The 13743-nt window shown below is 37.7% G+C and overlaps 1 protein-coding gene across 3 annotated transcripts in view; it reads right to left on the reverse strand.

Annotated features, from left to right (window-relative positions):
- ARHGAP24 (Rho GTPase activating protein 24) overlaps positions 1 to 13743 on the reverse strand; it is a 535848-nt gene that overhangs the window by 213666 nt on the left and 308439 nt on the right. Inside the window, exon 1 of one of the 3 annotated variants that reach the window (XM_057547036.1) lies at positions 8455 to 8702. The exons of the other annotated variants lie outside the window; for them this stretch is intronic. The gene's annotated coding sequence lies outside the window, so the exon portion shown is untranslated. Of the gene's footprint in view, positions 1 to 8454; positions 8703 to 13743 lie in introns of those variants that run through there. 3 annotated transcript variants of the gene reach the window in all.

The following is a 13743-nucleotide window of genomic DNA, read 5'->3' on the forward strand; positions in this document are numbered from 1 at the left end:
TGATTTATGTACCTTTGTAACAACAAGACTAGAGTAATACCGGGCCCCTAAATTTGGCATCTGCCTATCAGGCACTGTGCTGCACACTGGTCAGAAAACCTGTAAGACAAAGCCCCTGGCCTCCAGGAGCTCGGAGTGTAGCGGAGCTAGGGAAGTAGACCAGTAAGTAAGAAGTTAAAGTGCAAAGCTATGGAAGCCATAGCAGAGTGCTGTGGGATTAAAGGGTACGGATGGAATCAGGGAGAGCATCTCAGAAGAGGTAGTGATTCCTAGAAAGACAAGACCGAGGAACTATGATCTAGGCTGAAAGACCACCTATGTGTGGCAAATAACACAAAGGGGAGGCTGCAGAGATGCTGACTCCAGGTGTTCACGTGAGAATATGGCAGAGATGGGGACAAACCTGACAGGAGTGAGGGAAACATTCACTCTTATCAAGTTAGTTATCCCGAAGCATTTCCCCCAATCTCTGTGTGTGTTCATAAGCAATACAGGTTTTCATATAATAAAACTGCCATAACATAATGTTCATACATTTTTTTTTGAAACGTACAAGTATATCTCTGACACAGAGCTTTACTGCAGAGAGCACTGTGGAGCATTGGGAGTTGCACTTTGGAGATAATTCATAAATATTTCATTATTCTAGTTGGTATGTATGTCCCTAATTCCCATTTCAGGAGTTAAAGAAGTTTAAAGTCAAGTGTTTGGAAGGCTTTCTCTACCAAAAAGCAGTTCCTGTAAATGGATCTCTGATATACATACTAGAGTGAACGATTCCTGCTGATACAGAAAGATAGAGGGAGGAGAGGAGAGAAGACTCAGGCTTATCCTCTGTGATGTTGAGACTGTTCAACGCAATTAATATTACAAGAAGTTGCCACATAACTGTAAGGTAGATGTTTTTATAGAGGAAACATGCTCTAGATTTGCTTTAGGATCATGGATAAGTCACACAGCCTACTTTGGACTGTTTTGGTCATTTGACATATGGGGGGTGCTCAATTACAAGATCTTTAAGATCTCATCCAACTTCCCTATTATATGATTTAGGCAACTTCCATTTATAAGTAATTAATGAGCTGATTAAGGACATGAAATAAGCCACAGAACCCTTTGATGCTAAGAAAGAGTCTAAGTCCTCTGACAGAAATAACTTAGCAGTCTCTGGGGGAAAGCACTAAAGGAGACACTAGCACAGCTTTTAAAAAACCCATATTGGATACAAGGGCAAATGGTCAGCTTATCTATCCAAAGTGACAGGCGTGTATCAATTTGGAAAAACTAAATTAACCCATTGCTTGATGTTAAAACTATAGTGAAATAATATTCACGGCATACATCTGAAAACCCTTAATCATTACTTTGGAGTATTTCTGCTTAAATTTGACCATGTCACTGCGTGGATTCTTAACTTCAAAGAAAGAGAAGCAGTATGCAAATGAGGCAGGGAGCCTATTATCAAAAAACCTAGGATAGACTTCTGGTTACTCCACTTGTTTGCTTTGTGACTATAAGGTTGAGTCGTAAAGAATAAATAAAGAAAACCACATAGAAATATAAAAGAAAAGTGTTCATTTGCATCATGTAGTTTGTAGTTACTAAAAAAGAAAAAAAAACCACTTCGTTTAACTTTTCTTGCTCTCCTTTCTTAAAAGAAAATAATGGGACAGGAGATGCCTTTGTCTCAAAATGAAATGCAACACCCACTTACCTTTGTTTTACCATCACCATCAATTGGGCTAAGATCATTGGTATTATCTGGGTTTAACTTTAGTGTGGGTTTCTTCAAAAAACCAAATTGAACTCATGAAGAATAAACCAATTTCTTTAAGATTAGTTGGATTTCACTTTTTAAGAATGTTTAGTGTCAATATAATAAAATTTGCTCTTTTGAGTACTGAAGGAAGGAAGGAATGCACGGGAAGTGTACCGAGCACTAGCTAGAACATATGCACGTTAGCCATTTTTGGAACCCTTATTTTATGTGAGAAAACGAAAGCTCAGAAATATTAAATAACTTGCATAGGATGATACCTGTAAATTGTGCCAGGGCTGGGCCTCAAGTCCTGAAATTCAACTCCATAGCCCTTGCTCTTAACCCTCTACTAAGAGCTCACTGAAAAATTGAGGGAGAATATACATATATATCTCTTTTAAATTGCCAGCAGTGTGGAAGATGGATTGGAGTGGTACAGGATTAGGGAGATAATTAAATTCTGAGCAAGATGGTGGCCATGAGAACGAAGAGAAAAAAATGCTGGAAACACATATTTTTTAATTCTATAACCACCATCACCTGACTGTATAGGAAGTGAGGAAGGAGATAAAGATGAAGGGCTGGTTTGAGCTGGGGTAAGATAAGGAGTTTGAAGCACTGGAACACCTGAGACAGCATTGTATAGGAGGCTCTGACGAGCAGGGCAACTACGTAAGGAAGGTTGTACAGTCAAGTTGGGGCTGAGATACAGCCCAGTTCCCTGCCAAGTCAAAGCATTGTGCATCCAGAGGAAGGGGACCTTTATTATAACTTGTATAAAGTATGGATTAGAAGAGGTCTTGTTCACCAGATCTCTAGATTGGGCTTTAAGTTGAAGCAGTGAGACTGGATGCAATCTTCTGAGGAAGAAAGTATAATGGGGGGAAATAAAAGAAACACACAAGGAGGTGGGAGAAAGACAGAAGCCCTCTGAAGAGAGTGAAGAAAAAAGAGATGGAAGTACAGGCCAGTACAAGATCCCTAACATCTCACGACAGAAATTGCACAAGTCTGTGAATATATTAAAAACCATTGAATTGTGTACTTTAAATGGGAGAATTGTGTGATATATTATCTCAATAAAGTGGTTTATAAAAAAAAAAAAGAAGAGGAAGACAGTAAATAGTATAAATGGTAGAAAAAGCAGAGGTGGGCACAAGGATAAGAAGGTGTTGGATTTAACCATTAATTCCACCATCATTAGCATCCTCTGAGAGATATTTTCAGTATTGTGATAGAAATAAGTGCCAAACTGCAAAGAGTTATAGAGTCAGAGGGAGGCGAGGAAGCAGAGGCAGAAAATGCAAATTTTTCTTGGCACCAAGAAGAAAGCTGGTTGAGAAAGCTGACTGTGTATTTGTTTAGTGTAGCAGAGGCTTGAACATTGGTTGTGCCCTGAGGAAAAGCAAAGGTGCAGGTAAAAGGATATCATGTATGAAGCAAGGCCTGGTTTCATCTTCATAAATATTTTGTTTAAAAGTTCCATAAACACCAGTGGCCCAGGAAATTCTTTAGCAAATACTCATTAATGAAATGACAGCTATTTAAAAATGTTCCCATAACTATTATATGTTTATCACCCCTTGTGTAATAAAGACTTCTGGCATGGAATTTTGAGTTCTTTCTTTAGTATGAGAACTCTTCTGTTCCCTGAGGATTTTCAGAGAATAGGGTACATGGTTGACCTCTTACTCAGACAGAAGGAAATTATGCTTTCACCTCTTGCCCCTGAATAAATTTATCGCCCAGTCATTACTTCTTCTGGATGAATATAGAAATTAGACTGAAAGCTGGAAGCCTGGATTCTAGATGAGTAGTATTTCTGGACTTAGTTCTCCTACTCTGTAAAAAGAGAGATTTGGACTTGCTTATTTCTAAGTCATTACAGCTCTAAAATAATCAAATGAACAAAAAATCATATGTAAATGAATGCTTATCCTTATTTTGTTTATCAAAGAACACATTGAAACAACATGGGTTCCCAAAGATGGGGGGCATAGTCTATTATGTACGGTATAATCATAGTATAGAATATTATACACTTGTCAATTATCTGTTTTCCAAAGTGTTCAGAATGATATAGAAAAAGTTGCCAATAAAATGTTACATGAAATAGGTGGAATTCAAATGTGCAGTGTTAAGCCAATTTTGTAAAAATAAGATGAAACAAAATGTTGGTACCATATTATGTACACAAATACAGAAAGAAGTCTCACGATAGGAATTAATCTTCTAGAGAGTGGAATTGGTGACAATAATTTATTTTGTCACTCTCTTTATAATCATTATCATTGCTAACTCCCTTGTGAGTTGGGAAAGGCATTTTACATTTGAGGTTTACAGGAAGGTTGTTTTCATTTCCATCGTATTCAATTCTACTTATAATGTTTTCATGTGTGGAGAAGGAGGACCTATAAGTGCCGTCTTCCCTGCTGAACTAGCACCATGTTGCAGAGAAGGACCACAGAAGACACGCTTGATATTAAACGTATTCAAAGGCAATCAGGTTGGAGATAGAAGCTACAGAAACATGAAAATTGCTCCTTAGAATTACTATTATTTTTTGTTAGTTTGGAAAGATGTCAGTGTTTGCCTAGATCTTTCTAACTTATATAATCTTTAAAGTTTTTTTTTTTTTAATTTTAAGATCACCAAAATAATATTTGGTTTGTAAAATTGTCTTGGACTCAGCCACATTTATTTATTCTAATTTCCTGCTGTTTCCCCCACAAAAAAATATATATAATATCAATACAATCAAATGCTAGCAACATCTGCTTGTAGCAAATGTATTATAAATCCCACAGTACCTTCAGCAAAATAAACCAAACAAAAAAGGGGTAAAGGAAAATGGCTGACACCTCCATGTCCTCCAACTCTGCTTTTTAAATTATTATTGACAATAGGCACCTGATGCTTTTCCTTCATAGAAATGTACAGTTCCAAATTACTGTGTGCTAACCGCAATTTCATAATTTGTTAAATGGCATTATCTAATGAAGTTTTCATGTTTTAGCATGACCCAGCAGTAAACTAAATAACAAATACTCCAATAATAAAATATGAAGTAAAACATATGGTTTTAGTATCATCTTATTTGTTAATACCGTTTTAAGTTATGTTCATTCAACAAACACTTATTGCATGACTAAGATGTACCAAAAGAACCTTAGTCTTTGACCACATCACCTTTTAAATTGTCTAGAAGTACCAGTTCAGTACATTAAACAAAGGCCAATATATAAGGATGTAGTTCGGTCAGTTTGAGCATCTCTTCTTTCCTGAGAGGTTGTAATTGAAAATAAACTAAATGCAGATTTTTATGAGAACAAATCAATTATCTCTCTGTTCAACAATTTAGGAAATATCAACAGCTTCTCTCCCCAGTTCACAACCTACCGCATTAAGCTTGACAGCCCCTTGGAACACATACATCTTGCTCACTGATCTAGTTCATGAGGGGCTAGCTTCTGAGACTTCTGGAGAATCCTCACGAGGTTATGTTAAAAAGGGTCCTTACAAGGCATTATCAGTGAACACTGTCATGTGTTAATTTATTTTAGCTTTTTCTTCCTTTACTAGTTTGAAAAAGCATTTTCTAAATAGAAGTCTTCCCAAGTGTGTATTCCTAATGGCATTGAGTTTTCAGGGATTTTAAGTTTAGATGTTGTGGTAATATAGTTCTCATGTAAAATATGCATCATATATCAAATTTCCTAATTAGGTATGAATGTGAAAATTAAATTCTGATTAACCTGAAATAGTTAAGTAAAGGAAACCTTTACCACATTGACTTAAAATAACAATACTATACTTTCAAATTTAAAGAGTTATGTTTCAATTAGAATACCATTTTATTTTAACACAACTCATGCTATTTAACTGAAAGAAGTAGGGGGGGAAATAAGCAAAATCTCTATCTTTTAGACAATGTTTCTAAATTTATGTAGACCCTAAATTCACTGTTGCAGACAAAAGGCAGTCCTTAATTCATTGTTTCAAACAGAAAGACTTTGTCATACACACCACAAGATGCTTTAACACCTAGAACAATTTCTACAGTGACTAGGAGAAACCTGTATTTAAAAAAATAGCTTAAGGGCTTCCTTGGTGGCGCAGTGGTTGAGAATCTGCCTGCCAATGCAGGGGACACAGGTTCGAGCCCTGGTCTGGGAGGATCCCACATGCCGCGGGGCAACTAGGCCCGTGAGCCACAGCTACTGAGCCTGCGCGTCTGGAGCCTGTGCTCCGCAACAAGAGAGGCCGCGACAGTGAGAGGCCCGCGCACCGCGATGAAGAGTGGCCCCCGCTTACCGCAACTAGAGAAAGCCCTAGCACAGAAACGGAGACCGAACACAGCCAAAAATAAATAAATAATTAATTAAAAAAAAAAAAAAAAAAAAAGCTTAAGTTTAAAAAGGGCCTCCAATACAAAAGGCCTCACAATGTAATTCTATATAAAGCTCTATGATCAAGTAATTAGCAGTGGATTCTAATTAAAGTTGGAATGTAGAATTGCCCCGGACTCAGCTTATAGCTTCACGTATCTGTCTAATATATCCAGTTTTAATATTTTTCTTGTGTAGAATAGGATTAATTATCAAGATCATTGAGAAACCAGTGATTCATTTTGCTCTGAAATGCACAACATAAAAAATATTGGAAGATAAGAAAACATATATTTAGCTACTAAATTCAATGCTTTACAGTATTTTCAGCTTAAAAAAAGCTGCAAGAGAAGATGCAGTTAAAGAAACCAAGATATCATTGAGACAATTAGCCTTGCATTCCTCTTTTTTCCCTAAAGTATCATCACCACACAGAAGAATTGCATAGACTAGATGATAATGATTTTTTTTCCTTTTCTCTCTTTCCTACAAAGCAGTATTATGCTATTTCCCAGCCATACATGCATGTGAATAGCATATGTGTGAATGGGACTAAAATAGAATACATAGTACTTGATTAATATTAATTAATATTACAGACCCCTTGGGATTTGGCTAGTCACTGACTCCTTGACACATGCCTCCAGTAACTGTATAAAAAGCAGAACAAACAGCACTTTCTGTATCTGATGCAGGAATGAGGTAGTTATCCCAGAGCCACTTCCATGACAACTTCTACTACAGAACACAACCAAGAATTTGGACATAAACCAAAAGTCTCCTAAGCACCTAAAATAGACGTCACTGTGTCTATGCACTTTGGTTCTACACTTTCCTCATAAAAGATTCTCTTGGGGTCTTCAGATAAAGTTATTGTCTCTCATTCCTTCCATAATTTTTTATAAATTTGTTTGTTTTCTGGTTTCCTTGTGCACAGCACAAATGAAATAATAATTACAAAGGGATGGTTGAGGCTGAAGAGAGTTGTTAGAGAGTGCAAACCGTCCACATCAGTAGGTAAAGAAATCCCATTTCCATATGGATGGTGGACACACACACACAAAATGTCCTATAAGAATAATACAACAATTTTTAAAAGCATAGTAATTATGTGACCTGTTGATATAAGAAGAAATAGCCTTACACACCACAGAATAGAGCCCCCAAGTATTATTACATTATAGAATAATTCTATGATGTGTATTCATGACAAGAATACTGAGCAATTCAGAAAACATTAAATTGAATTTAGTCCCCTCCAGAGAGATAGCAAAATATATAGTGGATTTCAGAAAGATGACTCTCCAAAAATGGCTAAATTCTTTTTAAAACTTTTGGAGTTTTCAGTGGTAGACTTGTAAGATTTCTTTCTGGAAAGTCCACAGATAGAGAACTCCTAAGTTGCCTCTATTACCTGTTTATTGACCAGCAGCAAATACTATATATTAGTTAACCAGGCCTCTGGGGAAAGAGTGACATCTCAGATGACAGTGGTACATGGGGTCTTTTCTGTCCACTCCACTGCCACGTGGGCTATTCCTCTTCTTCTGCTCTGAAAGCCCCTCCATAGCTCAGTGATTTAAAATATTATGGCAAACATCACTCTTAGAAATGTTGTCCCTTTAAGGTGGATGAGCTTAACAAGATAAACTTCATTTTAAAGAAAAAGCAGGCTTACCAGAATTTTTAAAGATAAATGGGGGTAAAGGGAAGGAAGGGTTAAAATTAACAAGCATAGAAGCAAACTAAAGATAAAACCCCAATTCAAAAACTTGTGTTTTCCAGGTCAGACCCACCAAGCTGTGATGAGGTCAGGGAGCCTCGACTGAGCCAGTTAAAGTGCCTGGAGCTGCCCTGTGCTGGTCCTCTTATCTGATTGGCTATATAGGTTTTATACTTGAAGCTGATGATGCGTTAACCAATCTCCCCCCCTCCCCCCAGGTCAAGAGCATTCTGTACATTCTGTAATATTAAAGCATATCCCGCTTTATTCAATATGAACAATAAAACATAAAAACCACCCATGACAAGAGGAAACAAAGGACAAAGTTAAACTAAGCTTCAAAATAAAATAACAACAACAATTATTAGGTTCCTGAAAACAAAACAAAACAAAACAAAATCTTAGCAGCTTCAACCACCAACAGCTACAAAACAATACTAAAGAGCTAAAGAGCTGAGATATTTTAGAGTGTGTTTTCTCTCAGAATAGAGGCAAAGTGGGAGAAAAAGGTCAAATGACGACAGAATACTTGTGCCCGAAACACATGAACCCTGAAGGAGATTTCAGTGAGTAAAAAACAGTACCTTATAAGTAACTGGTCTTGTCTACTCACAGCTGTTTCCAGTGCCGACTCTTGTTTAACTGTCTACTGACTTCAGTTTAAAGTTAATTCTGTTGGCAAAAAAAGTACAGAGCTTGTCTGGAAAATGCTGCTTGGACATAAACCATTCCTTTCAAAGCGGTGGTAGCTGTATTTAAGTTTTCTTGTAGAGGGGGATATAAACCCTTCCTGTAGCTAATTTTATTCCTCCTCCTTCCCCTCAGACTTAGTCAGTATCCTCCTATCCCATATATTGAAGAAGGAGACAGAGAGGGAAGGAAAAAAAAAAAAAAAACTGCCAGGAAATATACCTTAAATAATGTAGTATTTGAGCATTTAGAAAAAAGACAAAAAATTTTTTTAAAAAAAGGAGAATTAAAAATGAGAACCGTAGAAAGCACAACAGGATCTTAAATATAGTTTAACCCAATGCCCTCATTTTATAAATAATGAAACTGATGCCGAGAGAAAACATGATTTGTGCAAGGTCACTCACATAGCTCATTCGTGCCAGCTAAGAATAGTTAGCAGGTTTCACAATTCCCAATTCAATGCTTTTTCTACTACGCTAGCGTACCTGAGGGGAAATGGTTTACCTTTTTCCTCTGTATCCTTGTATCATACCCAGATGAGTTGGCAGGAGGAGTAACACAATTACAATGTGAGAACCATCTGTTCTCAGAAAAAAAAAATTCCCTCCACTTTAAAATCCTTAAGAGTGAAAGTCTCTCTATAATGCCTAATTTCTTTTATACTTAGGAAATAATCTTTCCACTGATGATTTTCCAGAGTATTTTTATGACTCGGGAGTTGCCATTTTTCAGGGGATGTGAACATCCCTTAGTGCTTACAGAGAACTACTTCTGAAAGGGACGGACCTGTGACAGGTGTTCAGTATTTCTACCCAGTATCAGTGGTATTGTTACATGGCTCTCGAACCGGAAACACATTACTATTACCAAAAATCTCCACTTCCAATTTGTCAGAAAAATTTTTACCACACGTACAAGTTTATTCTTGACTATTATTTATTATATGTGACCAAATAATTATAAAAGTATACTTTTTAAAATGAAAATTGGATTAGATTTTTTGAAACATGTTTTCCAAAATGTTGAGTAATTAATGCATACCGTATCATTTTTACAACCCTGACGAATAAGCAATTGATATTCAGAACACGTAAATGCTGAGAGAGAAATCTTGTAAAACCACAGTGCTTCTTGACACAATGGCACGATCCTATTCTTTTATTCTGAATTGTCTGATTGTTGTCTATGCAAAGGGAAATCCCACAGACATTACCATCTAATCTACACTTATACGTAACACTAATATGTCAAATATGACAAGATTTTGACACACTGATATGTATTTCTTGGGCTTACTAAAAGTTTTCCATATTTTCCTTTTATTTCTTTTTTGATTTGAACATTTTGCCTGTTGTCTGTTAGAAGAGGCCGGAAGGAAGTGTGAGTAAAACTTTGAAAGAGAAGTAGGCTGTGAGGAGACACACAGAGATTTAGATGGATTCATGGTTGTTGAGCGGACTCAGGAAAAAAGGTGTAGAGAGAAGTCACGTACCAGCAGGTTGTTTAGAACAGAAGTGGGCTGAGCCACAGACAATAGATTATAGGTATTGACTTCAGGAACCAAAGTCTCTCAAAATAGATTAAGCAAAGAAAGAACCAGTAATTTTGGTGACCAGTGCAAGCAACAGGAAATTGGCCCTCAAACTTACTTTGTAATTCATGACATGGTTCCTTTCTACGAATTGGGAGGGAAGCAAGTGCTGTCAATATGTGAAATTCAGCACGATCTAAAATAGCACAGTGGGACTTTCCCAATGGCGCAGTGGTTAAGAATCCGCCTGCCAATGCAGGGGACACGGGTTCGAGCCCTGGTCCGGGAAGATCCCACATGCCACGGAGCAACTAACCCCGTGCGCCACAACTACTGAGCCTGTGCTCTAGAGCCCGTGCTCCGCAACAAGAGAAGCCACTGCAATGAGAAGCCCGTGCACTGCAACCAAGAGTAGCCCCCACTTGCCACAGCTAGAAAAAGCCTGAGTGCAGCAACGAAGACCCAACGCTGCCAAAAAATAAAATACAGTAAAATAAAATAAAATATTTAAAATAAAATAAAATAGCACAGTGACATACAACCATTTAAAAATTTTTGTCCCGTTATATTTAGGACCCTTGGACATACTCCAGGTTGCCCTACTCTGAGCATGCTCTAAATTTCAGAATACTAAGGTAGTTTAGAGGGGAAGAGTTACTGTGTTATGAAGACAGAATCTGTGGAGTTGAATTCCACTGATGGGAGAAGTACTTACAGCAGAGGTGAACTCCAGGGCAGACTGTATTAACACAGACAAGGCAGTCAGAATTCTCTAACTCTTGATCTCCTCCTCTTTTTCAGGTTTACAGTAATGTAAGAAGAAGGCTTGTACTAAAGAATCCCAGAGAGCAGTTTTGTGATAGCAGTGAAGGGAAGTGAATGCATGAACAGCTATTAGATTATTCTATGCTTGGGAGAAGTTTTCATACATGGAAGTTTTTAACAGTCCCAGGGGACTGATGTCCATAAAAAATCTCAAGCATCAACTCTCTTAAACCAATTCCAGCACATGCTTACTTGGTTGCCCATTTCCTCTCACAATCCAGTCTCTTAGCAGCAGCCAGAGTAATTATTCCCCTCTTCCTCTCCTCTGCTGGTTTCCATCATTCCCTGCTACATATCATCCAGTGGTTTCCCATCATTACTCTCCTTCATCCTTTCCGTGGTTTCCCATTATCCCCTGGTTCATAGTGTCCAAGAGTTTCCCATCATTCCCTGTTTCATCCCTATAAGTTTCCCGCTGCCCTTCTCATAAATCCAAATGCCTAACCATAGCCTCCTAGGGTCTTCATCATTTCGCCCCTGTTTATCTTTCCTGCTGCTTTCCTGACCTGCTGTTCCATCTGTCTAGAATGTTCCTCCCTCATATCTTCACAGAACCACCCCCCTTCTCAGCACTCAAAGCTCATCTCAAATGCTTCCTCCCCAGAAAAAGAATTTCCTGACCACTCTGGCTCACCATCCTCCCCACCACATACACTTACTCTCTCTACCTCATTTCCCTATTTTGGTTTTTCTTCATAGCACTTACCACTATCCAAAATTGTCTTTGGTTCTTTTTTACTTATTCATTCATTTCATTAGTTAGTTTAAATATGTTTACTGTATGTCCTCTAGAATAAGTTTTATACCATCAGAGATGTATCAGAAGTTATAAATAAGATCAGAAACATTAGATTTAGGCTTTTTAAACCTCATTTTTCTCAGTGTTCAGAACAGTATTGACTATAAAATAGGTCTTTGATAAATATTTCTTGAATGTATTATTTATAGTCCTGCCTGGGTTACTACTCTTCAGTCAACAATCATCTAACCCAAGTCCATAAGCATGAGGGCAAAGACTAATCCACCTTTACAACTGACAGAACCCTGCAAATCTCCTTGTGGCTCAGTAGCTAGGCACCCCGGAAATAAAGAAAGAGCCCCTGTTGGGCTCTAGGCATGTAGTTGTATCTACACAAGGGGCCTCTAAACCCTTGAATTTTCTTAACACAAAGGCCAGAATATCTCCTTGACTTGCCAGAATATCTTTCATGGATATATGCACCTAACTAGATATGGGTTTTTTTTTTTTTGCTGGAAGGTCCTAAGAGCTTCCAGATATCTCCTTTGTTTCCTGAACTCTACAGTAATTGCACTTATTAAAATAGCAGATATCCTAATTCTATCCTTTTCAGGTGGTTTCAGGAAACTGCTCTCAGCTGCCAGCTCTTCAGGAGCAGAAGCTAAATCCTTGCATTTACAACATATGTTTTTTAAATGAAAAGGGGGAAGACTAAATAATTTTAGAGAGGTGAGCTCACAGATAATTTCATCTCCCATCTCAGTTCTCCTCAACACTGATTCAGAGCTCTCCAGTGAGCTGTAATTTAGATTTCCTCTCCTGTCTTATGTCCTACTGCTTCCTAATTACCTGTTTTAGTGAGTCAGCCTTTCTGGGTCCTGGGACTCAGATGTATTGTGGGTCATGTGACTGGCTCAACACACTCTGGGTCCAGTCACATCAGAAAGGTGTTTTGTGATGGCAGGCAAAGAGAGGGCGATCCTCTGTTTGCAAGAGAATGATTTTTCCCAGGCACCACAGCATCTGCCCCCCTAGGACACCCAGGTAGAGGAAATTTCTTGCTTGAACACTGTTACCACTCAGTGGCAAATAACATCACTTTAAATTGTTTTGGAAAAAAGTGCCCTTTTCTTATGGTACTGACTAAATATTAATCTAAATACATAGGTGTCATTTATTTAGTCAATAAATCAAAGCTGCAAATAGTTTTTGATTGCCTTCTATAGACAGGGCTTTGTGCTTGGTCATGAGAGCTGTATAATTATTCCTTGCTGTATCATGGGATAATAATATTTCTTTATCCAGAATACAAAATTCCCTAGGAATATAAGGTGAAAGTTTCTTCTTTCATCCCCTCCTTTCTTCCTCTCTTCCCTTGTTTCCTTCCTTCAATTTATTGAAGCCCATATTTATTGAGTTCATATAATGTGCAATGTTTGAGTATAAAGAAAAATACGAAATCCAGCATGGGGTGAGACTTACCTTTTGGAGGTGGAAGAAGTCTACACACTTGGGGAAATCAGCATAAAATTATAGGAGAGCACATTAGAGTAGCATGGAATCAAGAAGGGAAGTGACCAAAGAAGGCTTCCTTGAGGAGATGAAACCAAAGCACATTTTGAATGCTGAAGGAAAGGAAAAGGACTAACGTTCCAGGCAGGAGACAGGACATGCTTGGGCCACTTCAAGTAGTTCTACAGAGCTGGCATGTAGAATGAACGACAGACTAATAGATAAAATATGCAGGAAGAAATATAGGCAAAAGCCAGAGTCAGGAATTGGGGTTTTATCCTGAAGGCAATGGGTAGCTACTGAAGGATTTTAAACACGGGATATTTTGTTTTTAGAATGTTAAGTGGAGAAAGAATTTAGGAACAAGTGATATAAAGGACTACTTAAGAGGATCTTTCTTTATCCAGTTAAGACATTGTGATGGTCTGGAATTAGGCAGTAGGGACAGAAAGACAGAGATGGCCTCAAAAGATGTTTAAATTGTTCCATAGGTAGGAAGATGTAGGAAAGGCAAACTTACTTCCAAAATTTCCATAAAATCATTACAGAAAAATGTATACAGTATTAGAATTG

Source organism: Balaenoptera acutorostrata, chromosome 5 (assembly GCF_949987535.1).
Source record: "Balaenoptera acutorostrata chromosome 5, mBalAcu1.1, whole genome shotgun sequence".
Classification (NCBI taxonomy): domain Eukaryota; kingdom Metazoa; phylum Chordata; class Mammalia; order Artiodactyla; family Balaenopteridae; genus Balaenoptera; species Balaenoptera acutorostrata.